Source organism: Acanthochromis polyacanthus, chromosome 10 (genome assembly GCF_021347895.1).
Source record: "Acanthochromis polyacanthus isolate Apoly-LR-REF ecotype Palm Island chromosome 10, KAUST_Apoly_ChrSc, whole genome shotgun sequence".
NCBI lineage: Eukaryota > Metazoa > Chordata > Actinopteri > Pomacentridae > Acanthochromis > Acanthochromis polyacanthus.
The window spans coordinates 35,849,813-35,876,950 of NC_067122.1; positions in this window are offsets into that span (position 1 = coordinate 35,849,813).

A 27,138-nucleotide genomic window follows, 5' to 3' on the forward strand; every position below is an offset into this window, starting at 1 on the left:
TCTTTCGTCCTCCGTAAATAGCAGTGATATGCCTTCTGGCTATGCTCTCACTGAGGCTGGACTTCAGACTGGGAGGGAATAAACACAGCGGGGCTGGAAAGGCAGAAGAAACTGACCTGATCAGTTAAATCGTTTACTAAGAATCCACAGAAGAGAACTGAGAGGTTTTGGAGGCACTGAGAGAATTTATGTGCAGGAATGTACAAAAACTGGTAAAGGATCAAAAGGCAGGAAGTTGTATGATGACGTCATTTAATGATCACAGGGAATGATTAGCTTCAGCTCAACTGTCTCTTAAAGGAAGCTGCTGCCAAAGATTTCCACATGCTTATGGTCAGCATACAGTATTTAATGCTGAGCTGATGAGTCTCGGATGAGTTTTTGATGAGTCAACTTCATATTCAGGTTTTCAGGATGAACTACAGTTCGGGTTTTCTGTAATTACAAACAGAAAGTCTTTTTAATTAAGTTCCTAGGATCTGCAAGAAGCTCTGTTTAGTCTGGATCATCCTAAAAACATGACACTGTATGTATGACTAGCTGTGAATATGATCAAGGTAAGAACTTAAGAGTAAAGATAGTGAAATGACCTTGAAAATAGCATCAGGCTTATAGTGTTAAGAACTGAGGTTGTGATGGCTCAGCACTACACTGAAGCAGCTTCATATCCAAACTAGCGCGTCAATTGATTAAAATTTTAATTAATCACAGGCTTCCTGTGGATAAATTTCAATTAATCATGATTAAATGTCATTCATTTTTAATTTATATTAATTGCGTTTTACTTTGCATGAGCAAACAGATTCCAGAAACAAGGGGATATATATGCACTAACATGTTTATTAAACACCTGTGCTTCAGTGGAAAGAAAACCTCTTCCTGCAGAGTGTTCATATTACTGTAGTTGGTGGACTGCTCCGTCTTGGGTGTTGTTGTTTTTTGTTGTATTCAAATTCCCCACTGAGAGGGACAACGTGCGGTTTAGTACAGGGTATTCAACTAAAATTCAAAGAGGTCCAGTCAGAGAAAATTTCTTCACGCAAAGGTCCAGAAAATCATAATGTCAAACTTGAATTAGTGTGATATATTTGAGGTAAACTATGACTATTATTAGTCTACATGTAATGGAATGTTTGAACTCAGACACAATTGATCTGTGTGTTTCTGAGCTGATAACCAATGGAAACACTGGAAAAGCGGCGCTGGGACGATAGAAGCAACCTGTCAAATTTAAAATTCAGTTACAATTTACTGATTACCGGTCCAGGTCCATATAAGACGGCATCTGGGTCTGGATCCAGACCACGGTCCAGAAGTTAGTGATCCCTGGTTTAGTGTCTTCCATTTTGAGTCGCCTGGAGCTACTTGGAGTCTACTTGGACAAGCTGCCTGAGATGCCAGAGATGTTTCAGGGATTTTAAGTCATTCTGTGCTGCAGATGCATTAATTGCTTATATTTTTTTTATCTGATTAATCATGGTTATGGATTAATCTGCGTCAACGTGTTAATTTTTAAAGCCCTTACCCAAACATAGCAACTAAATGGTCCTTTGTCTCTTCCTTCCAAACCATTTTCTTACCCTATCAGGATTAAAAAACTTGTTCATTCCTCAGACAAAATTATTCTTTTTGTAAATCCTCTCAAGGTTAAGGTTTAATTCTATTTAGGTGACGACACTGACCTATCCATCCACCCTGACATTCAGTGACCTTATGCTACATCATTCTTTGTTCTTAAGTGAAATCTGCAATGTAGATATTTCAGATGGACAGTCCTTACAGTTTCACTTTTACTAGCTGGGATGTTACTGCAGTGATGACAACAACTTATTTAACCCTAACTGATGCAGGGAGGAGCTTCTCATTTCTTAAACAACCATGTTGGCAGACGTATCCTGTGGTCATGGAGAGGATGTTAATCTGCCTAAGAAGGGTCAAATTATTGACCTGTCTCAAGCAAAGAAAACAACTAAGGAGATGAAATGACTAAAATTGGGTGAAGAACCATCCAACACATTATTAAAACCTGAAGGATAGTGGTGAAACATCACGTTCAGAAACACATGTTGAACAAACTCTTAGATGATCGTAGGAAATCAACAGCAGAACTAACAGCTATGTTAAAAGTAAGGAACTAAAGTAAGAACATTTCCACATAAAGGGAACTCAAAGGATTGGGACTAAACAGCTGTAGCTCTAAGAAAACCACTGATCGATCAGGCTGATCAGAAAAAGGCTTCAGTTTGCTATGAAGCATAAAGATTGGATTCTGGAGCAATGGAAGAAGGTCATGTGGTCTGATGAGTCCAGATTTACCCTTTTCCACAGTGATGGGGGCATCAGGGTAAGAACAAAGGCAGATGAAGTGGTGCACTCATCATGGCTAGTGTCTACCAGCCTGTGGGGGTTAGGGTTATGATCTGGGGTTGGTCAGGTTCAGCAACGTTACGTTCCCAAAGAATGAGGTCAACTGATACCTGAAGATACTGAATGACCAGGTCTTTCCATCAGTGGAGTTTTTCTTTCCTGATGGTAGGATATGTTCCAAGATGATGATGCCAGGATTCATGGGGCTCACATTGAGAATGAGTGGATGAGGGAGCATGAAATGGATTGTCCTCCACAGAGTCCAGACCTCAGAACCACTGAGAATCTTTGGGAAGTTCTGGAGAAGACTTTGTGCAGTGGTCCGACTCTCCCATCATAATAGAAGATCTTGGTGAAATATTGATGCATCTCTGGACAGAAATAAATACTGTGACACTGTAGAAGCTTATAGAAACAATGTCACAGTGAATGAGTGCCGTACTCAAAGCTAAATGCAGTCCAATGAAATATTAGAGTGTGACTTTTTCGGCAGGGCAGTTTTTTTCTATCTTAAAATGATTCACACTATATAAACCAGAAGGATCTGCGTTCTCACACGGAGGCTGCCGAGTGTTCATGGGTTAAACATTACACAGTTTAGCCAAAAAGATTCACGTTTAATTGTCTGTCAAAGCACACAACAAAAGATGATGCAACAAAAAGTTGAAATCAGCGATATACTGTAAGTTAAACCCAGACCCTGACACAGACATAACAGAGCAAAAAACAGGGATGGGATCAGCAAGTTCTGATTTTAGCGGAAAGTTGTTGACGGGGGTGGGGGTGCGGCGGCGGCACAGCGACTTCCAATCGCTGGGCCGTTTACAATCGTCGTTAACAAGCTATCGTTAACGTCGTTACCATCGCGCGGGAGTATCAGCGACAATAAAGTGTTCAAACTTGTGAAATCGGCGTTCAAATAAATGAAATCGGCGTTCAAATAAATGAAATCCGCGGAAATCCGCGGATCCGCGGTAAATTCCCATCCCTGAAAAAAAGTGGAATTCCGCGAATTCGCGGAAAAATCACATCCCTGAAAAAAGAAAGAAGAAACTGCAGTGACTTTTTTAGCAGATGCAGTGGTGCGTTTTTAATTTGAGCATAAAAAAAACTTAGAAAAATGTTTAATGGCTGAAGTGGGAAAGCTGATGTTTTGGTTAACCCTTTGCGCTTCAGTGCGCTTCAGTGTCCCGCCGGTGGTACACTTACTAATTTGCATAGGAATTTCAAGAATGTCCGAAGGCTGCAAACGCGATTATACAAACACTATACGCCGATGGAAAGCTTAGATTCTCATGAATCCGCCGGTATAAACCACTTTCAGATGCGATTACCACAGCGGGTGAAAAAAACACATTTGTCCGACAAAAACGAATATTCATCCATCCGTTCTCTATACACGGCTTCAACGCACACAGCGCAACTCATATTTCCGGGTTTATTATTACACACAGAAAAAAAGATTCCACAAAAAACGGCCATAATCCAACCTTTTACATCCAGACAACACAAGCCAGTAAACTATTTTATCCAAAACATGTCCTGAAGTCGGTATAAAATCCACGAATCAGTCGTTTTCAAGGAAATGCACCTCGCGATGTGCGTCCAATATTCCCCGTATTTTTCGTAATTTTTTTATTTAAAAATAGAATATTAGCGATTTTTTGTACTGAAAACGGCTGGAATTGACTGAAGCTTAAAGGGTTAAATGCAATAAAATGTAACCAATCATCTCTCTGTGTGTCCTTGAGCAGCAGTACATCAATACGAATATTTGTTCACATTTTACTTTTTCAGCTTTCTCAAAATTCATTTAAATACCGCACTAATGAGCGAATGAACAAAACGCAGCACAAATTACATATTACAGAAAACATGGACCCTGAACAGAAAGAAAGCAAACAGGAAGATAGAAGATAAAATGGAGAATAAGACCCAGCATGAGGAGATAAGACTTTTGTAAATGACATAATAGCACCCACTTACATCCGAGAGTGCACAGTTGTTGAAGAAGAAAGAAAAGCATGCAGGAAAAAGAAGCATTCACATACTGGATGTCTGAGTGAATGAATGAATGAATGCTTTGTGTACACCGTCTCTGATGCAGTAAATGCAGAAGGATAGTAGTGTTTAGTGGAGGCAGGCCTTCTCTCATTCCAAATAAGAATAAATGATTGGAACCATAAAGAAGAATGGTAACGATGGCCCCAATCAATGCTGCTATTCATCACAATGGAATTTACGTCCACTCGAATCCACAAAACCATTCTTACTGCTGAGAGGGCCGACAGGAGGGCGAGGAAGTGTGGATGTTTGCTGGTATATATTTCATTTTGTGTTGGGTTCCGGTTGAATCCAAGGTCTTCCACAGGAAATGTTTTTCCATCGATCTGTTGCTTCGTCTGTTCATCTTCTCCGGTCTTTTTCCTCCTCTGTTATTATGATTCAGTCAAACATCTCCTGTACTTTAGAAATCCTTAGTGTTGGTAGGAAATGTGTGTTAAAGTAACACACTGCCCCTGGTGGAAAAACAACAGATTCACAGGACAGAGTCTGAAAAATGAAGCCAGCACAGAAATGCCCTAAACATACTTTTTTCTACTAACCAGCAGGGGGCGCCTTCTCTGGTTGGTGAGAGAAGACTGATTTTATAGACCCCTTGCAGTGTTTACTAACACAGGGTATTCGGGCGCAGACCCGGTGCAGGAGCTCCTCCACATTCCACTTTAATTTAATGGGTGAGCCAGTGTCTGACGACTGGGGTGTCTCGGAGTTCCCTGAACAAGAACAGAAAGATCACGTTTCGGAAATTGCACGTCTCGGCTTTGGCCGCATCAATGGGCTTGCTTTGAGAAGACTGTGGCGGCTGTTGTTTGGGGCTGCCGCCGCCGACAGCCACCTCCTGTTGCCTGCCGGATACGGCCTCTTGCTGTTTGGATGCAGCAGATGGTGTGCTGTCCTGTTGCTGCTGGCCTGGTTCAGCATGTTGGGTATTAAAGTAATCCTTCAATGCGTTATCGGGCACTACTTTGACATACTGCACTGTCCTGCTAACGGGCTCAGGGCTTCTCTGGTATATCAGCAGGAACTGTGATATCAACGTAACGACTGCTCTGGAGAACGCGGAAATCAGTATTGAGCAAACCAAACGTTTAGCCGTGGTAACAAAGCAAGTTCCACCTGGTCGCTCTCACAGCTGCCATATCATCTGCTTTACTACGATTCTGACAGCCGACAGCACAACAAGAAGGCATATTTAGCGTAATATGTGCTTGCAATATCACGCCTTGGCCATGTAAACAGGCTTTGTTTTGAACCGGGTCTGTGCGCGCAGATGCCTAATTAAGTATGCATACGTCATGTGAAAGGGGTCTATTAAGGTGTGGGATCAAACGGCACTACTTCATCACATGGAACGTTTTCCTCATTAATTTATAGCCTAAATCATCAGTTTTAAGTCTTTTTGTACTCATTTTGCTAAGTAGTCTGAAGTCTGAACGATATTTGCACATTTTACTCTGTTCAGTGCAATGTTTATTACTTCACTTTATATTTTCCGATTTTGTTTATTATGAGTTTTGATTTCTATTTTGCCCTTCACCCGTTCATTCATATTTCAATAATGTATGTGTATTTTGGGTGGGCATCCCTGTGACTCAGCTGGTTGATCCATTGACCCACTAACAGAGGTTATAGTCCCCACACGGCGGTCATGGGTTTGAATCCAGTCCATGGATTGCTGCAGGTCCTCTCCCTACTGTCCTGTCTCTCGCCACTGTCCCATACAATAAAGGCTAAAAATAAAAAAAAAATCTAAAAATAAATTTACATTACCGTTCAAAAGTTTAGAGTCACTTAAAAATGTTTTATTTCTGAGAGAATTTTTTTTTTCCAATGAAAATGACATTAAATGAATGATAAATCCAGTGTAGACATTGTTAATGTGGTAAATGACTATTCTAGCTGGAAACGGCTGATTTTTAATGGAATATCTCCATAGGGGTACAGAGGAACATTTCCAGCAACCATCACTCCTGTGTTCTAATGCTACATTGTGTTAGCTAATAGTGTTGAAAGGCTCACTGATGATTAGAAAACCCTTGTGCAGTTATGTTAGCACATGGATAAAAGTGTGAGTTTTTATCTGGGTGACCCCAAATTGTTGAATGGTAGTGTATATTTTTTAATGTTTTTCATACCATTTCATTTAATTTGATCTCATCTAGTTTTTCCTTATTGCACATGTTATTAAGATCGTGTTTCCTGAATTCCTTCATCCCTGTATGTTTGCCTCCTTCATGTATCACATGACACTGTTTTATTGTATTTTTATTCCTTTCATCTGTAAAGCATTTTGTGTTACATTTCATTTGTATGAAGAGTGCTGAATAAATAAAGTCTGGTTGAATGAGAGGGATAGTAACAGTGTTTGATAGTTTCACTTAAATGCACCACATGCACATGGCCATGAAGGCACAGAATGAAAATAAATGTCCATTGCATGAACAAACTTTAATTGTCCTCCTTTACCGGGTCAATAGCAGTTCATCTACACTGATAATAGAGCCTGGATTCCACACAGACGAGAAGCTCAGTTTCCTCTCAGTCCACTTAAGTTACAACCTAAAATCCTACTATGGCATTTTGACCCAATGACTTCAAATAAATACTGCTTACTTCAGCTTTATTAAGCATCAAAATGCAACCCAAGCAAACATTTAGCCACATCTCATAACAGAAATAGCGTAAACCATTTTAAAATCGTAAAAGCAAAAAATTTAAATTCCATCATTGTTTCTTAAATGGCACGTTTTAAGGTTTCAGTTACTATGAATAAAATATATTTCTTCCATCACTCTTGGTTTTATTGGATTGTTAAAAAGTTCCCTTTTTTTTGTGTCACCCTGTACAACCATCACATTCTCTATGGTCACTCTGATTTGTCAGGTTGCTGTGAAACAATGTTTTTTCAGAAATATCTGTGAATTTATTCATGAGTAATTTATATTTGCTGTTCATTCAAATATTTGCTTTGTGGTTAAATCACATATTACTAAACAATGACAAACTCATAAATATGTATTTGAATCTTTATATTATAAATTGGAATTATGATTGGGTTTTGTTATGCATGGAGTGACAGTAAGAAATAAACAGAACTGAGGCAATGCTGAACAACTGACACACTGGATGATGTAAAAGGCTGACTTTAGGATTTCAGTGCTGAAAACGCTTTGTCGTGGTTCATTATGAGTTCTGTACACAGGAGAAACTATCCTTTACATAAACCCTCAGACATAAATCAGAGGTTCTTCAACGAAAATGAATAATGTGATTTCCTGGTGTTTATAATCTCGTAGCAAACTGTATTAATTAAATTAACCGAAAACTGAGCTAAGTTTCCTTGATGAAAATCTAGTGACAGATCTAGTTACACCTGAGGGTACATGAGCTGCATATTTTGCTAACCCATCCTTCCTCCTCCACGGATTTACAGTTTTCAACAACTCCACTGAGCTATTTTATGTAAACAAAGAACTCACAAGAGAACAAAATGCTATCAGAATCATGGAAGATGTTCTCATAGTCCTAAACACAAATGTTGGCAAGCTTAAATACACTTTCATTCAAAAGTTTAGGGTCTTAAAAATGTCTTTATTTTGAAAGAAAATATTTTTTAAATGAAGATAACATTAAATGAATGATAAATCCAGTGTAGATGATGTTAATGTGCTAAGTGACGATTCTAGTTGGAAACGATTGATTTTTAATGGAATATCTCCATAGGGGTACAGAGGAACATTTCCAGCAACCATCACTCCTGTGTTCTAATGCTACATTGTGTCAGCTAATGGTGTTGAAAGGCTCAGTGATGATTAGAAAACCCTAGTGCAGTTATGTTAGCACATGAATAAAAGCGTGAGTTTTTGTCTGGGTGGCCACAGACTTCTAAAAGGTAGTGTACATTCACACAGGGCGCTGTTCAGGAAAATCTGTCTTTTGCTTTGGGTCTCCACTCCTGGAGGAGGTGGCTTGCAGTGCAATGTTCTGCTAGGGAACCTTGGGTCCTGGCATTCATGCGAATCACATACCACATAGACCCCTGTTCAGGAACAGCTCAAGGAACACAACAAGAGTCCAAGGAAGTGACTTTACCTTCAAGCACCTTCGATCTAAATTTTATCAGCTTGCTGAAACCAGTGAGATTTCCTGGAACAAACCTGATCCACGGAGGTCCAACCCTGCAACCCACAGAAAGCAAAAGATCCATATTGATCATCCTGGTGCTAGACATGGTAGAACTTCCCCAGATGCCCATCGCTGCTGCTGAATATAGTGTCCTTTGACAGTGAAATGCAGCACCCATCGTTTCTTCAGTGCTTGGATTAGCATGTGAAAATCTTGTTATGTAAACATGTCAACCATCTGCAATTGCCAATGAATCTCTGAAACTGTGTCAAAATGATGATCCTTCAAATTAAATAGCATGTTGGGGAGGAGGAGGAAGACTGACAGTTTTGTTTTTGTGGCCAAAGATCCCATCCAGGCACACAGTGCATTGGAACACCCATTTACAGTTAAGCTCGTTTTCTCCAAATATTCTCCCTCAAAAACCGAAGGAGATACACCAGAAACCTGCCTTAACAGTATGTCCTTTGGAAACAAATTCGCAGTGCATGTTGAAGAAAACAGCAAGCATGCTCTTGGTATACTCTGGTTTTGGAAACTGGTATTTCATCTCCTGGTATTGTCAGAGCTCCCTTCTCACCCCCGTCCTTCCCACCTGACAGCCCAAATATCCCTTTTCCCATCTGGTTCCTCTCTTCCTCTCCCTCCCATGCTCCTCTCTCCCACTCCTCTTCTGTCCTCCCGAACCATTCAGCACTGGTTATTCCCCCCGCTGGATCCCCCATTCTGCCTGGACCCCCTCCCTGGATCCCCGACTGGCTTTCCCCGACCTACCCAGAAACCCCAGCAGCACCCCGGCTGCGTCTCACCTCCAGCGTTCCACAGATCATATCCCCTCACTGGCTTCCCTCCTGGAACCCTGTCTGGACGTGAGCTGCCGTCTGGCCCTCCGACCACCTTGGCCCCCCGGATCGTCGGCGTCCTACGTCCCCCACTCCACCAGCCCCCTGACTCTTTTCACCCCCTCTGCCATTACTCGCTCACTAACCAATAAAACTACTCTTTCCACCAGCCTTGGTAGTGTGGATCTCTGCCCGCGTCCATTCTCGTTAAATCCGTGACAGGTATCTGCAAACCCTCCTCTCATTACTAGTGTTGATCTTCTTCAGAAGGTTGGATCCTCCAGGCTGCTGACAGAAGTTAATGTCTGAAAGGTCATGTTGTGTGGTCTCCTGACTAGAACTGTTAGGACCCGTTAGTGATATTTTCTATGGATTAATAATGGTGGCATGACATGCTGATACTCCATCTGTGTATGGGTTATTTAAATATATTTTCATTAAATCACAAATATGTTACTTGAGAGAATTTAACAGATTTTTGATAATAATGCAACCAGATTTATATTAATAAATATTGTAGAGATGATGGTAAAACAATGTCAGGAAAACCTAAACTCTAAATATCATTATTAACAAGTTCAAATTTCTCCAACCACCACCAACCCAACCACAAACCAAACACTGTCTTAGACCCTCAGAAAACACTACTATCCTGCTGGTTTATAGCACATCCACAAGCTGCATGTGACTGATCCAGAGTGATGCATGTGACAGCCACTGGACAGCGGCCTCCACCCTGTGAACCACTTCCTTTCCTCCTCTCAGGTCGCAGTGCTACAGTTTTCCATTAGTGCTGACAGCAGGGCCATTGCACGGCCCATAAAGTCTGTATGGCTTCACTTTTTGTGGCTGAACCTCGTTCTGTCACACACACTCACAACAACATATCAACTGGATGTATGGGCACCAGCACATACTGGAGAGACATTTTTGTCTTTTATCAAACACAAGCTCAAGAGTGTGTGTGTGTGTGTGTGTGTGTGTGTGTGTGTGTGTGTGTGTGTGTGTGTGTGTGTGTGTGTGTGTGTGTGTACAGATGTTTACATAGACTTGTGAAAGCCATGTATACCATAGGAGTCTTGAACTTCCAATGATTTCTTTAATTTTCTATGATGGAATTACTCAAACATGATTGTCTCAGAAACAATCATGTATTTTGGTTCTTTTAAATCAAACCTGCTAACATTTCACTGATAACAGGTGCTGCAAATAGCTGTCCAGAGCTACAGTTTAACTAAGTATGTTGACTTTCGGACACAGATTTGTTTCTTCATTAAAGTCTACAGGATCCTGATGGGTTGAAGTCAGGACTTCAGGAGATCAGTCTAAAAGCCTGATTTATCCATTTTTTTGTAACATTTGATGTGTGCTTGATGTCATTGTCTTGTTAAAACTCTCAACGGTCTTAAACAAACCAGAATGTTTTGTATTTCAGATTCTTTAAAGTAGCCCCCTTTTACTTTGCACTCTTGGTTCTCTCTCAATCAGCTCCATGACAGTCTCCTGGAACGGTTTTAAATTAAAAACTGTGCCTTGTCTAGATTCAGTTTGTGGAGTTACTTGGCTTCTTAATGTGTGGGATACCATCAGGTAAGGTTAATACACAGTGGATAGGCCTGTTAGACTAATCCATGTTATGGCAAGAACCACTTCACTCAGTGTTACGTTTCTGCAAGTCAGTGATGTGAAGGACAGGGATAGTAGCAAAAAGAAAGTCTGCACCTTTGCAAAATAAAACAAAACAAAACAAAAAAAAGGCCTTTGGGGTCTAAAAGGTGGAGTGAAGCTATGACTCTCCACAGCCACCCACTAATTTTGCTAGAAGAAAGCAAACTAAAGAGGCCTCAAACAAAGGTAGAACCGTTTGGTGGGGGGAAAATGTTAAGTGCAACCATTTCCTTGAAGATAAACCCTCACAAAACTCTAGAATTTACCCTCTCCCTCAAAACAGATAACCACTCTCACACACTCAAAACACTCATCAGAGAAACCAACTGAAGGTGTTGGCTCTTTGGTGTCACACACCAAACTGAGGGAGAAAACCTCCTTTTATAGACTACCCAGGCTGATGAGCACCAGCTGGGTGCAATGAGGACAGGTGAGCTGAGTGAGAGTCTCGTTAGGAGTGCTGGAGGTTAGACTACCTCCATCTGTAACACTCAGTAAAAAGAAACAACAGGCCATCATTACTTCAAGAACTGAAGGTCAGTTGATCCAGAAAATTTCAAGGACTCTGAATGTATCCCAAAGTGCAGTCGCAAAACCCATCAAGTGTTACGACCAAACTGGCTCACATGAGGACCGCCTCAGGAAAGGAAGACCAAGAGTCACCTCTGCTGCTGAGGAGAAGTTCATCTGAGTCATGAGCCTCAGCAATGGCAAGTTAACAGCAGCTCAGATAAATCCCTCACAGAGTTCTAGTAGCAGACACATCTCTACATCAACTGTTCGGAGCAGACTGACCAATCAGGCCTTTATGGTCCAATAGCTGCTAAGGAACAACTACTAAGGAAAAGCAACAAGCTGAAGAGATTAGTTTGGGCCAAGAAACACAAGGAATGGATGGAATGGAATCTCTGCTTTGGTCTGATAAATCCAAATTTCAGATCTTTGGTTCTACCCACCACGTCTTTGTGAGACCAGAAAAAGTGAATGGATGGTCTCTACATGCATGGTTCCACCGTGAAGCATGGAGGAGGAGGTGTGATGGTGTGGAGGTGCTTTGCTGGTGACACTGTCAGAGATTTATTCCAAACTGAAGGCACACTGAGCCAGCATGTCTACCACAGCATCCTGAAGTGACATGACATCCCATCCGATATACGTTTAGTTGGACCATCATTTATTTTTCAACAGGACAACGACACCAAACACACCTCCAGGCTGTGGAAGGACTATCTGACCAAGAAAGAGATGATGGAGTGCTTCTTAGGTCAGATGACCTGGCCTCCACAGTCACCTGACCTAAACCCAGTCCAGATGGTTCGGGATGAGAAGGACCACAGAGTGAAGACAAAAGGGCCAACAAGAGCTCAGCATCTCTGGAACTCCTTCAAGACTGTTGGAGAACCATTTCAGGTTCTACTTCATGAAACTCATCCAGAGAATGCCAGGAGTGTACAAAGCAGCAATCAAAGCAAAGAATCTAAAATATAAAACATAATCTGATTTGCTTAAAACTGTATTGTTTATTAAATGAATTCATATGTGTTATTTTATAATTTTGATGTATTCAGTGTTAATCTTTTTCAATTTAATTCAATTCAATTTTGTTTATATAGCGCCAGTTACAGGTCAAATTGTCTGAAGACGCTTTACAGAACCCATATGTCTGAACCCCCAGAGCAAGCCCTAAGGTGACAGTGGCAAGAAAAACACCCTTTTAATGGGAAGAAACCTTGAGTAGAACCTGGCTCTTTATGTGGGGGGACCCATCTGCTGCTGGCCGACGGGTTGAGAAGGACAGAAGAGGTAGAGAGGTAGAGGGAGAGGATAGGGAACAAGGATCATATACCACACAATTGGATACATGTATGATAAGATAGATGATACATAAAAGTACAAGCTAACATTGAAATTGATTCATAGTTAATATGAATTAAATATACTACATATATAACTGGTAGTAAAATTCAAACAGTTTGTAGATGAAAATATCAAGTATAGTATAATTAACGCTCAGGCAAATATAAACAAATAATCATATAATTCATTTTGTACAAGAAACACTTCGTACAGTTCAGGTATATTCAGTCAGGAGAAATCTACAATGTAGAAAATAATTAAAATAAATTAAAACCATTGAATGAGATGGTGTGCCCAAACTTTTGACTGGTACTGTGTAAGAATGTATATGTGTAGTCAGGTCCAATTATTTGTGGACCTCACTGTCAAGATGTCAAGTCAAGATGTTCTCTAAGTTCACACTTTCCGCTTTGATTTGAGTATTTACATGCAAATCAGGTGAACAGTGGAGGAATTGCAACACGTTTTAGATGTTGTCCACCTTGTTTGTATTTTCTTCCAGATGGTGGCAGCTCTACCATGCTCTTTAAACTTTTAATTGTTTGCAATCTTTATTAGGAATCCGTAGTTGCTGTTTCATAATTTCATTTTGATTATTATGGCTAATAGCTCACAAAAATCTGAAATCCAGTATCTTAAAATAACGTCACATTTTGTTTTGAGCTTGAATAAATTACTATTCAAATGGGATCTAGATATCATCTATCTCTTGGTCTACTTTGTGGAGAACAAAACAAGAAATAAATGTTCTCCTTATCGGCTTTTGTAGCACCTCATCTTAAATTAAGACTAACCTTATTCCGTAAGGATTATCCTAGAATTTAATTAAGTAATTTATGTCCTCACAACATGAGTAATATGACCCTGATGTTATTCTCCCCTGTTGCCTTATAAGTGATAAATATGTCATTTATTTCCCATCTGTTCCTCTGCCTTTGGAGCTCCAGGCTTATATAACTTTAACTCAGTGGTGGATGTGTTCTGTTGGTGACTACAATATAAGTTTCTTTCATTTTTCCATCCTTTTTTCTTTGTCATTAGTCGTTTGATTTGGTCTGTTTTTGTCTCCTCATCTTTTCTGTCCCTATTGTTTTCCATTAGTCTTTTTTATTTTCTCTCCCTCATCATTTTCTCTATATTTATCTGATTGTGGCCTCACTGCCTATTTATCTGACTCTGCCCTGCCAGACACCAGCATTTGAATAGATTAGAATAGAAAGGGCACTGTCATTCATCTTAACTCTGCACACAGTCTGTTTTTGCTGCTGTACTTCATAAAGTTGCAACAGACCCTGAGAATCTAATGTTTTATGGTTTGACCCGGTTAGAGCCGACATGCTGATTCATAATTGTTAAAAATGTAAATGAGGGGCCATATTCAAGCAATGTCTTAAAATAGAAATAACATCTTTACAAATATGCGAAACATGACGAAAACAAGAATATGAGCCTAGAGTTGTGCTCGGACCTCTGAGAACGTAATCAGTGCTCGTATGTGTTTACTATGTTCATCAGACTGTTACGCGCTAGTGTAGTAATATTAGCCAATTAGCATGCTAATGTTGGCTAATTAGCACTGCACACGAAGCTATAGCTCTATCAAATTTAGACGCGTATCATTTTAAACCCAGAGTCTTCATGCTTGTAACGTACTTTTTGTAAATATTACAGGTAAAATTTAAAGGTAATGTTCTGGAAACCAATGAGATACAGAAATCATTGAACAGGTCTTGACTCAGCTAAAATATGCACGTGTTTTGCACAACTATTACAATGTCCTTAGTTTTACAGGTATTGAGTTACAAAACATATTTTTAGACAAATGTAGATTTGAACCTGATGATGGCGCTAGAGTCACTTAAAAGAAGTTTAAATTAAATAAAAACTACTTGACAAAAGCTGGACAGACAACTACAAAATGACTAGAGAATTCAGGAAACATGCAGGGTCCAAAACAAACCTAATCCAGGGGGAAAGAAAGTCTAATTGTAAAGTAACAAAATAGTTATAATAATAATAATGGCAGCAAACTGATGCAGGACATAAAGAAACATAAAAGGTTAAAAACATAGAACAGAAAGAAGTAACTGGAGATACAAGACAGGATAGTGAACAAATGAGGGAAATTAAAGAGGAGGGTATCCCGCTCTCCTTAATATATACCTATACCTATCTATATGTATATATAGATAGATAGATAGATAGATAGATAGATAGATAGATAGATAGATAGATAGATAGATAGATAGATAGATAGATAGATAGATAGATAGATAGATAGATAGATAGATAGATAGATAGATAGATAGATAGATAGATAGATAGATAGATAGATAGATAGATAGATAGATAGATAGATAGATAGATAGATAGATAGATAGATAGAAATCCCTGAAACGCCTCTGGCAACACCCTTCGAGTATTTTACATTTGACCGGCACAGCTTTTCCAGTGTTTATGGTATTAGTTTTATCAGCTCTGGAAACACACAGACCAATTAGGTACGAGTTCAGACATCCCATGTGATGTCAGTCAGCCAATGAATTGCTCTCTACATCTTAGCTGAGTTTAGGTGAGTGACAGAAGAGAGGAGGACAGACAAAAAGAAAAATAAACAAATGAAAAGAAAGTAGCCCTGCATATGCTGACCATGCTTGGCTCAACATACAGCTGTGAGGCAACTTCTCAACTATGAGTATAATCAAAACTAAATATCATTCCAGATTCACCAATGAGCTCCAGATGTGTTTGACAACGACCCTGACACCATTCAGACCACGATTCAGAATACTGGCAGCTCAGTTCTCCCATTAAGCAGCAGGGGTATAAAGGGAGTGATATAAGACAGGAAAAAAAATGGAAGTGTTCAATTGTTTACATTTTATGAGATTTAGTTATTGTTAAAGATGTATATAAGTTGGTTCAGGTTTTTCAGTCTTTTTCAAATTCTGCACTTTATTTTCAGAGGTACAGTTATATCAAAATTTATTTATTAATAGATATCAAAATGTATTTGAACCGTACTGAATTTATTTGATTTTACAGCCAGCTATTGATCACATGCAGACGCTAATAAAACTATCAGGTCACATCGGCATATATCACACTAACTCAAGTTAGACGTTATGATTTTCTGGACCTTGGCTTTAATAAATTTTCTCTGACTGGACCTCTTTGAATTTTAGTTGAACACCCTGCACTAAACTGCACGTTGGCCCTCTCTGTGGGAAATTTGAATACAAAAAAATCCCAAGACGGAACAGTCGACCGACATATGAACACTCTGAAGGAAGGAGTTTTCTTTTCACCGAAGCACAGGTGTTTAATAAACATGTTACGTGGATTTTAAACTTTTTAGACATTTTATCTATTCATGTCATGAGCAACCAACACAATAACAATCCCAGTTACTGGAAAAACTTTAGCAATTAATCATCCATCTCACATCTGAGAATCTGTACTCAGGTGACCACATTTAGTCAGAACTTGGAGGAAACGTGGGATCTTGTTCAAGAACGCTCCAGCTGCCAGAACCTCTGAGGAACTGTTCACCTTCCAGCCATGATCCAGCCAGACTTCTGTCATCCAACACATTCAGCAGGGCTTATATCCAAGACAACATCAGTGATAGTTTATATTCTCGACAGGGAAGTTCTCCCTCTATCTGTTCAAACTCTGAGCCAGCTGCCGTCTAACAGTCTGGCTGTGTTTTTTGACCGAGACAAAAGAATATTATCCAGGAGGATATCATAGTTTTATGATCCTTCTTTGTAGATAAAATGGGAGCTCTAAACAGACTGCCATTTCCACTGTCTGGATCTGAATTAACTGTAGGGGAAAGGTGGTCTGGGAGGACAAATGTAATCTAAGGTAATAAATCAAGCCACTGAGTGATCACTGAATGGGGACTGAATTCTCCTCACAGTGTGTTCACTCATCTCTTTATTCTGTCCACAGGTTAGGGTTTTAACATGGAAACACTGTCTGCTCTCTCTGCATTTCTGTACAGTTACTGCAGTATTCACATTTAACTTTACGTCTGTCTGCAGATGTCAGTAGACCTGCCTAACTTTATGAGCTGAGGGATTCATCAGCTGTTCAGGAAGACGGATCGTTTTAGAAGCAACGCGCTGGTGTTCATGATTCAGAGTTACACATTGATTTAGTTTCAGGGTGAAGATGAAGGAGAGATGATGGTGCAGGAGTGATGACGGCATTCACAAACCTCATTTACACTCATGTTCAGGCTCAGCTGGAAATAGGAAGCTAGCTCAGCATGGAGACTGGAAGAAAGGAAATAATCAATCAATAATCTTTTTTGTTTTCAACAAAAACAGTGTAAAAAAAGGGGGGGGGGTTTCAAGGCATTTGTTTTAGTTTTACTAGAGGATCATGTGTCAAACAACACATGAGAAAACCAAAGGGAATGTTGGGTAAATCCACCCTGAAAGAGCGGCCATCACAGAGAACATGTGGTGTCAAAGTTTGGGGAGAGTCGTTAGTCACATTAAAATTGACATCACTTCATTATTAACGCAAAGAGTTAAGAATGTTGAGGTGAGAAAAGTTCAAACTCTGACTACTTTCGTCTCTACATGTCATATTTTGGAAAGTTGGTCAAAAACTGCCCCAATTCATTCTCAGAGAGGGACGAGAGCAGGCTTCTGAAGCTGTTTGACCAATACACAGGTGATACTTACAGAGATGGATGCTGGGCACTGACTTCATGCCGCTTTATACTCACTTTATGCAGCATCGCAACAAAAAGAAAATTCCCCTAAGCTCCAAAAAGCACTTTTGCTAACCGCCATTACAGATGAGATGTAAAACAGCTAACAGAACACCTCCAAGGTCAGTTTATATTTTTACTGTAAACTATAATTTAGTCCACCAAGGTTTCATGTTTGTAAAATGTTCTAGATGCTAATAAAATTGAGTTTGTCGATGGGTGTTACGGCCACCAGTATCGGTGTGCCGTTTGTTCTTGAGGTGGTGCTTTGCTGGGCCTTTTGTTTGGGAGAAGTTTGTGTGTGGGTGCAGCTGTGGCTTGTTGCAGAGTCTTTTGGAGCCCCAGCTGCCAGCCGTTTCAGCTAACGACCGAGCAGATGACAACCTGCACTCCCGTCTGGTCCTCTCCGCCCTCCGGCCGTCCTGATTGGACCACCCTCCAGCAGCTCCTCCTCCGACCAACCAGAGGCAGCCCGGCACCACACCTGCTCACTATAAAACACCACCATACCATCAGTTGTGGTGTGGCTGGTGTTGAATGATGATACACACTCTTGTGCAGTAGGTGGCGGTATGCACCTTAAGTTGTTTGCGACCCGCCATTTAAAAAGAGAGAAGAAGAAGAAGAGAAGTTGTGGTGTGGCTGGTGTTTAGACCAGTCCACCCTGGTGCTCTCTGTTCCGTGGTTCTGTGTACCTTTGTGTGGTCTTTTGGTCTGGAAGCACTTGTGGTTGTGCTCCAGACAACTCTGACCTTTTGTTAGCAGCTTTTGTTAAGTGTGGAGACTGAGGCTCCACTTGTGTAGTTGCTAACTTGGTATAGAAACCACTATGTATGTTGAGCTGTTGTAAACTATGCTCATTATGTACATCGTTCCAGAGGCACCAGTTTTGTTTAGTTTGTTGGTACACTTTTTGTATTAGTTTCTGTTCCTGGTGGTGGGTGTTGCTTCTGTAGTTCTGTTTGGCTAGGGAGTTTAGTTGTTTTCTTTGTGTTTAGCTTAGTTTTAAACTCTGTTAGCCGTTATGTTTTATTCTGTTCTTTGTTTTAGCAACACCCACCAGTCTTGTGTTTCGTTGTCACCTTTTTCGTTCCCTTTTACTACTAAGCAATAAATCCCTTCACCTAAACCAATAACATCTGGTTATTTTGTTGCATCCAGCCAGCCCCTAGAGGTTGGGTCGTAACAATGGGACAAGAAGTAACATTCAAACATTGAACTGCAGAAGCATCCACTACACAGCCCTGATGATGACACCTGAAGTTACCAGGAACCAGGTCAGGTCTTCAAAAAGTTATGTCAGGCAGTCCAGAAGGAATCTGTCAGTACGTAGCAACTTGTTTTAGCTTCACCACACAGAATCACTGAAGGTAAAGCAGCTTTAAAATCATTATAACAGTTTGTGTGAGTGTTAAAGTCTTGCAGATAGATTATTTGTTGGTATATTTTGATCATGGAACACCCAGTGACTCTGGAGGAAGCTTTATTCGCAACACTGGGTGACTTTTTTTTTTTTTTTTTTTTTTTACAAAAAATTAGTAGACATCTTGTAATCTGGTGTCCATTTCTACTTATCATAGTCAAAGCTAAGTCACCCATCAATATCTATCAATCAATATTACCAGACTAATAAGTACATTTCTAGACATTTACCATTACAGACTTATATTCAGCATATTGATTCAGACACCGTGATCGCCACAAGTCTTCATTCTAATGCCACTAAAATTCTCTGGATACTCGATGTTTCAGATGATGCTTGTTTAGCTCAGAGTCTGTGGTGACTTCAGAATTTTTAATTAGAAGTGTTAACTCAGCATTTTATTTCCACAAGGATTTTATCAAACTTGACCGAAGCATTTGGCAACATACTCAAAACTATTAGAAAGATGTGTGATGTTTTTTTAAAAGTCTATTTACAACTTTTTCAGTGTTCAATAGAAAATAACTGTGTGAAAAACCCAACTCACCGAATCATGTTTCTGTACAACTAGACTGCTTTCTCATTTAACAGAAATGTTTTCTGCCAGATTAGTTTGTTTCTTGCATATCATAAATACACTTCTAATCAACATGTCTTTAATTTACTGCAGAAAGTGCAGGAGACACTTTGAACATGTAGTAAAAGAGATTTACTTTAACTGAAACCATCACATTTTTACTAAACTATCCGAGTAATTTTGGTGCCTGACTTTAACAAAGCTTCTAACAAAATGTGATATTTTCTTAAACCGAGCCAGAAAATGAGAACAAAAGTAAACAATGACAGACTGAAACTTCAATCTGAGGCTCACTGTCTTTCGTCCATTAAGGGACATAACTCTGGTCTTTCCACCTCTCCTACCTCTTTACTCTGTCGCTGTTTGAAACTAGTTACCTTTAACACCTTATCATAAGTCACAACTTAGCTTTATTTCCAAACAACATTCACTACAGAGCATACTTAAGAGTGCACTGTAGTTGTATCCAAATATAATTTTGTGTAGACTGGGTTGTTAAAACCATGTCTACACATTCAGTACATCAGCTTAACAGTGGTAGGTAGGATTCAAATCCCCTCTGTGGTCCAGTTCTGCTGTCCTCCAAGGAAGCAGGGTTTTCAATCGACACCTGCCTTTAATGCCTGATCAGGGCTGCTGGTGTCGTTCTGTCGATCACAGAACGACGAGATAAAGATTGAGAAACAAATGAAGCAGAGCGTTTGAGACAAGCTCTAATCACATCAGCATCTCCATTTTTAACTGTGAGAATGATTCTAAAGTGTTAATCTGACAGGTAACAGTTATAGTAAAGCTTGATTGTGGAGTATATCAGTGTCTGTGTGTTTCCTGCCTGACAGATGCGTGATGCGTTCAGGGTCTGACAGCGTGTTGTCATCCCGTCTTAAAGGACTTCTTCTTCAGGCCATTTCTCAGCCTGTCACTGCTGAGGCCTGAGAGAGACAGTTGGTGGACAAAGAGATGCAGTGAGACTCAGCAGACAGATGAATGGAAGACAGAGCTGAGAGGAGGAAATGTCCCACAGAAGACATTTAAACACTCTGTAAGCACAGTAACATGAGCCCAGACCACATATTCCAGCAAAAACACGTCCTGCAGTAACTGGAACACAGCCACTTTAAAGCGCATGTTCTGTAAACCTATTTAGAAGGTTTTATATGCAGAAACACAAACAGAGGCTTGAGATGTTTCTAATTCAACTAAACTGCAACTGTTTTAAAATGCAAGCTTGGTAAGAAACTGGTGAGGAATGACGTTCCAATAGAGCTGAACTGCATTCTTAAATATGATTTGAAGGGATTTTTTTTTTGAAGAAACACGGTCGCCATGGCAACCATGACTGGACTTTACAGAAGTGGCTTTTACTTTTGTGTTTTACCCTCTAAAACTAGGTGGGCAGGCTCAGGAAAAGATCACACTTTTGCATGTTGGTCTGTTTTAGGTTAGACCAGTGGTTCTCAACCTTGTTCCTCAGGACCCCATGTCCTGCATGTTTTAGATGCTTCCTGCTCCAAAACACTTGACTCAAATGACCAGCTCGTCATCAGGCTTCTGCAGAGGCTTGATGACGACAGGGTAAGCTATGCAGTCCGCATTATGTGATCTGATGTGTTAACTGGTCCCTGATTTTGTGTGGTTGCTGCAGTTTATTTGCTGCTGCTGTCATTGGATCTCCTCCGCCTGCATTGCTTCTACGCTGCGCCACAGCTAACCGGGTATGTATCGCTTAATGAGGAAGTGATCAATGAAGTCCAGGTGATGTTATTTAATGACAATTCTGCTTAATTGTCTACCTTTACTAGGTTGCAGCTAAACGTGTGGTTCATTGGACGTCATCGTTCCCTGGACTGGCTGCTGTTTCGGTTCTTTCTTTTCGCCGGCTCTTCGTTGCGGCTCTTTTTCTCGTTCTGTTTGCCGGCTCTTGATTGGTGCCGACAACTTGCTGTTTTTGACTGTGTTTTTCATTAGGTTTATCGCCAACGTGTTTAGAGTTACTGCAGTGTACTTTTTCTGTTAAAAACCTCAGGCTATGAGGATTATTATGCCTCATATTTCACCTGTGTTTTAAAAGCTATTGTGTGGAGTGAGTGAGTGTGCGTGTGTGTTTTTACTGTGTATATTGGTCTGGTCACCAGCACTGCTAAATCAGGAGTACTAATTATTTGTTTCTTTTGTGCAGGTTTGGTGAGCCTCGGCGGCAGTTTAATCCCTGGTGGTGGTTCACGGATCCCCTTTTCGTTGGTGTGTTGTCACAGGTGTGATTATTTGGACCCCCTTTTTCTTTTTGGTTATTTGTTTGCCTGCCGCCATGGTAAGCCAGCCTGCTCCCTTTATTGTTTAAGTTTAGTACTCCTGATTCTCTCTTTTAAACTGGTGGCTTGCTTTTTATATTTAATGCCATAATTAATAAAGAAATTGTTGTATTTTTGGAAACACATCTCAGCCCAAGTGAATATGAACCTGTGTGCCTTCAGTGTTTAAATGGTCCTTGGTTGATCATGTTGAATTGAATGTCCCGGGGGTGAAATTCCCCTGGGTGGCGTTGTCGCAATATTTATGTGAATCCTAGCCATTTTTTCCCTATTCTCCATTCCCCTTCCCTTAGAGCTTCCTCGCCACGCCACACATGTGCCACACGCGGCCACGACAATAACAATGGTGGCGTACAGTGTAGCAAATGTGCTGATAAAGCTCTCTGTTTACAACTTTTGCCGCAAGTGCGCACGCCCACAGTCTTTTTTCTTCTGTTTGCGCGTGTTTCCGTCATATCGTTACAGCGCCCCTAGAGGTCTGGCATGTGTTTTACAGCGTTTCCATGCGTATCGAGTGCATTCGTGCAGACGCACACATTTTCTGAGACACCTTCGTCTTAACGGCGATCGTTTTTGAAACTGTTCAGCGTTTCGTCTTCGTGTGGACGGGGCCTTAGTCAGCTAGGATAGACTCCAGCCCCCCATGACCCTAATGAGGATCAAGCAGCGTATAGATGATGGATGGATGTTGAGTTCAAAGTAAACACCACAGTGAAATTGTTTTTATGTGTTCACATGAGTGTCCAGTATGTTTGATCTGATCTAAATACTGGGTTCAAGGTGAGATTGATCAAATTTCATCACAACACTAACTGGAAATACAGTCACATTACCAGTATCTGACCTGGTGTCTGGTCAGCAAACTGGGTCACGTCAAACCAAAAACCTCTGCATCAGAAAGGTCACATTTTCAGATCTCTAGGCAGAAAAAGACTGTGGTTTGTTTTACTTTGCTGTGTCTGTTATTTACTCTCACTTTAACTTCTGCTTTACATGAAACGTTTGGATTCAGAAACACTGAGCTCTCCTCCATGTTTCTCTGCATGTTTTAAGTCTCTTGGTATTTGCTGTCAGTAGTATTGTAGTAGAGAAATAATGGCTGCTTCCTCGTCTCAGGCATCAACACTACAGCAGCTTTGTCCTGTTTGCTGCTTCTCTATTCACACCACCTACTTAAAGTGCCCTTATTCACACTTTCTGATCACAAGTGGCACGTCAGACATGTACTTTCGAACAAATCTGACATTCTGAAACGTGTTTTTAAAGCTGACAGTCCCCTAGTGTTCAATCATCAAACATCTGACTATTCAATTCAATTTTATTCATATAGCACAGATTCACAACATGTCATCTAACAACACTTAGCATAGCGAGGTACAGACCTTACCAATTACAAACAGAACCGTGAACCCAACAGTCCAAAGCAGTCTTTGAATTCCCAGTGGGAAGGGATGAAAAAAATCTGGAATAAAGAGGGGGGGAAAAAACTCCAACAGAACCAGGCTCGGGGAAGGTGGACATCTGCCTTGACTGCTTGGGTAACAGTGGCAATGAGGAGGGGTGGGGATAGCAGGAGGTGCTGGGGCGGAGATAGCAGGAGGTGTGGGGGCGGAGATAGCAGGAGGTGAGGTCAGCGGTTTTAGATCAGAAACATGAAGATCCAGAGACATCCATGGAGAGAACACAGGACCTCAAGGCAAACACAGTTAGTGACATGTAATGGTGGTGTATAAACACACCCTTTCCAAAAATTTTGAATACGATGGAAAAGTTTATTTATTTCCATAATTCCATTCAAAAAGTTAAACTTTCAAAGATTATAGATTCAGGGCCCACAATTCAAACAATTTCAAATATTTATTTGTACGTAATTTGGGCTTCCAGCTCATAAAACCCACGAAAACAGGAATTCAAAAAATTAGAATACTCTGAAGAAATCACCATTAACTTCCCAGTTTGTGCAGAAAGAAAGAAATTAGGCTCCCATCAAATCAATCAAAATATGGTACTTTTAAAATGATATGTTAATCTGCAATACTTGGTTGGGAATCCCTTTGCCTTAATCACTGCCTCGATGTGCCGTGGCATTGAGGCAATCAGCCTGTGGCATTGCCTGGGAGCAAGGGCGTAGGTTTGGTCTCAACATTGGTAGGGACGATATAACAGCATAACCTGCATGTACACTTTTTGCTGGGGACGGGACATTAATAAGACCAAACAGATTGGGTGAACGGGGGTCAGGGCTACATTTCTCACGAATATGAACCTAATTAATTGATAAGCTAAATGATCAATGCAAAATAAATCTGTACTGACTTATACTAACTTTCATGTGTATTGGTTCAGGTGATACGCCATTCGATTCAAATCTTTGTTTTCAAAAAACTACTAAAGAAACATTTTGAAAACTTTGCTGTGTCCCTTCTTTCTCTCCCTCTCTTAGTTGCTGATGTGTTACCTACGTAAAAATGAAAAAAGTTAAAATTGTTATTTTCATGGGAGAAAGTAATTTTCAAAATGGAGGAGTTCCCCCTTTCTTCATATAAAGGAAATTTACAGTGGCTGTTTTTGTGTGTGTGTGTGTGTGTGTTGTTTTTTTGGGGGGAGGGGGGGTACTATTTAACCCATACATGGAACGACATGTTAGCCTACATTGTCCTTCACCACAAGAGTAATACATTGCTTTAATTGGTCTCTTTCATCTTCTTCTCCCTTATTTTCATCTCTAAAGTGCATCAGTGGGTTGAGCAATTATGGAAAAAATCTAAATCGCGATTAATTGAACTTTTTACCTCGATCATGATTAATGTAGATTATTTGAAAAAATGTCTGCATAGGCTGCAAATAAAAATATTTTTAAATAAATAATGTAGAAAATAATTAAATACATTTTAATTAATAAATAAATGCACTAATAGGTATTTGGTTTCAAAAGTGTAAAGTCACAACATGCTCTAGCCTTCTTTCCTTCTAAACCAGGCCGTTTACAAGAAGAAAAGCAGCAGCATGTGTTTTTTTGTTTTTTTTTTGACTGTCAACACTTTCCTGTGAAACACAGACTGGGACCTCTCTCTCTAAGCAGCTTCTTGCTCAGGTTTTTCTGGTTCTATATTTTCCAGCAGAGTTCACTACATTTCTCACAGTTTAATTAATGTTAACAGTAGAAAACACATGCAGGAGGACAATTCTCTCTAAGCAGCTTCCTACTCGAGTTTTGCAGGTTAGCAAGTTCACACAGTTTAATGTTATGCTAACTCTGATGCAGGTCGGACTTTCAGTAGCAACATTAGTGGTGTGTTACCCACGTCCACAACATTGACGTCTTTTTACATTACTTACAGTGTAGTCGTCGTCTGCTGCTGCTGGCCGATAAAACTTCTAATATCCCTCCTCTTCGAAGGGGGCGGAGAAGGCGGCATGTTTATTTCTTGTGTATTTCTGTCGGGGCTGTGTGTGTGGGTGGCGGGGGGAGGGGTCAAGTCATCAGCCAATCAAACGCACGTTTGATTGGACCAGCACGTTCAGCAAGTGAAAAGGGGTAAATGTAAGTCTGAACCTGGTCTGAACATAATGAAAATAATTCACTTAATGGTAGGGTCAATTCTATCGTTACAACATATGGGAAGACAAGCAAAATTCCTATATAACTGAACTCGTTATATAATGCAAATAAGGTTGCTTAAAAGTTGGTGGGGACAATTTCACCCTCTTGAAAAGTTGGTAGTGTTATGTCCCTACCGTCCCTATGCAAACCTACGCCCTTGCCTGGGAGTTATGGAAGCCCAGATGTCCTTGATGCTTGCTGTCAGCTCTTCTTCATTTTTGGGTCTGGTGCCCCTCATTTTCCTCTTGATAATAACCCATAGATTCTCAGTGGGGTTTAGGTCTGGCGAGTTGGCTGGTCAGTCAAGCACTGTGATGGCATGAGCATCAAACAAGGTTTTGGTGCTTCTGGTGGTATAGGCAGGGGCCAGGTCCTACTGAAAGATGAAATCTGCATCTCCATACAGATCCTCAGCAGAAGGAATCATGAAGTCCTCTCAAACATTCTGGTAGACTGTTGAAGTGACCTTGTGTGACTGGCTGATTAGCCGTCATACCATACAGCTGTGGGGCAGAACTAATTGGCTTATCCGTTCCAGCCAGGGGGAGTTAAATTGAGTGACAGATGTAGCTCCAGTACACTCCTGGAACAGGTATGTGCTGTACAGCATGCAAAACGCTGGTAAGCTGTGAGTTTTGTGTTAATACTGTTTGTTCTTTTAAGAGCAGTGTTTTGCAGCTACGGTCCAGAATCTGCCGACGGTGTCCCGGCTTAGCGGCGTCGTCATGTGTTTGTAGGGTCGGACAGCCGAGGTAACCAAAGTGTTTGCTTATGCTTATTGTCATCGTTGTATTGCTTTGTCATGGTTAATTATTTCTTGTTTCATTGCAGTTTTGCCTCTGTTGCCTTGTTTTATTGGGGTTTATCTTGGTTGGGTTTTCTTTTCCCGTTAGTTCTAGTTGTTTTGCCTCAGTTTGTCTGGTTTTAGTTTCGCTTTCCCCCAGTGTGTTTTGTTTTCTTTTAGGTTGCCGTGGCTGTGCTTTTGACTCTGTTAGACCGGTTTCTCCCTTTCGTAGCTTTGCAGGGCTCATGTGACCTCCAGTTTTAATAACCGTCTATACTAATATTAGCGTGTGTGTCCTTAGATTGCTGTGGCACTATATAGCTTGGCAGGGCTTGTGCGATTTCTAGTCTTAATGAGTGTTTATATTATTTGTGTGAATATATTTTGTATAAATAAAAGTGTATTTATATTTTTCTATACGGTCGCCTCTGTATTCATTTGTGCACTTACCTGTGTTTCTAGTTGGGGAACCCTCTGAGAGGCAGTATTAACATTCTTAGGGTGAAAGTCCCTAGGTGGCGTTGCCGGTTCAGTGTGTTGAAAACCAGAAGGCCCTCACCAGTCCTAACTTGGTTACACTTGGATTTACAAAGCAGAGCTTACCAACACCTGCACTGGACATCGCACCCCAAATCATGACTGACTGTGGATATTTCACACATGACCTCAAGCAACTTGGGTTCTGTTCCTCACCCGTCTTCCTCCAAACCCTTGGACCTTGATTCCTGAATGAACGGCACACTTTAATTTCATTGGAAAAGAGGACCTTGGACCACTGGCCAACAG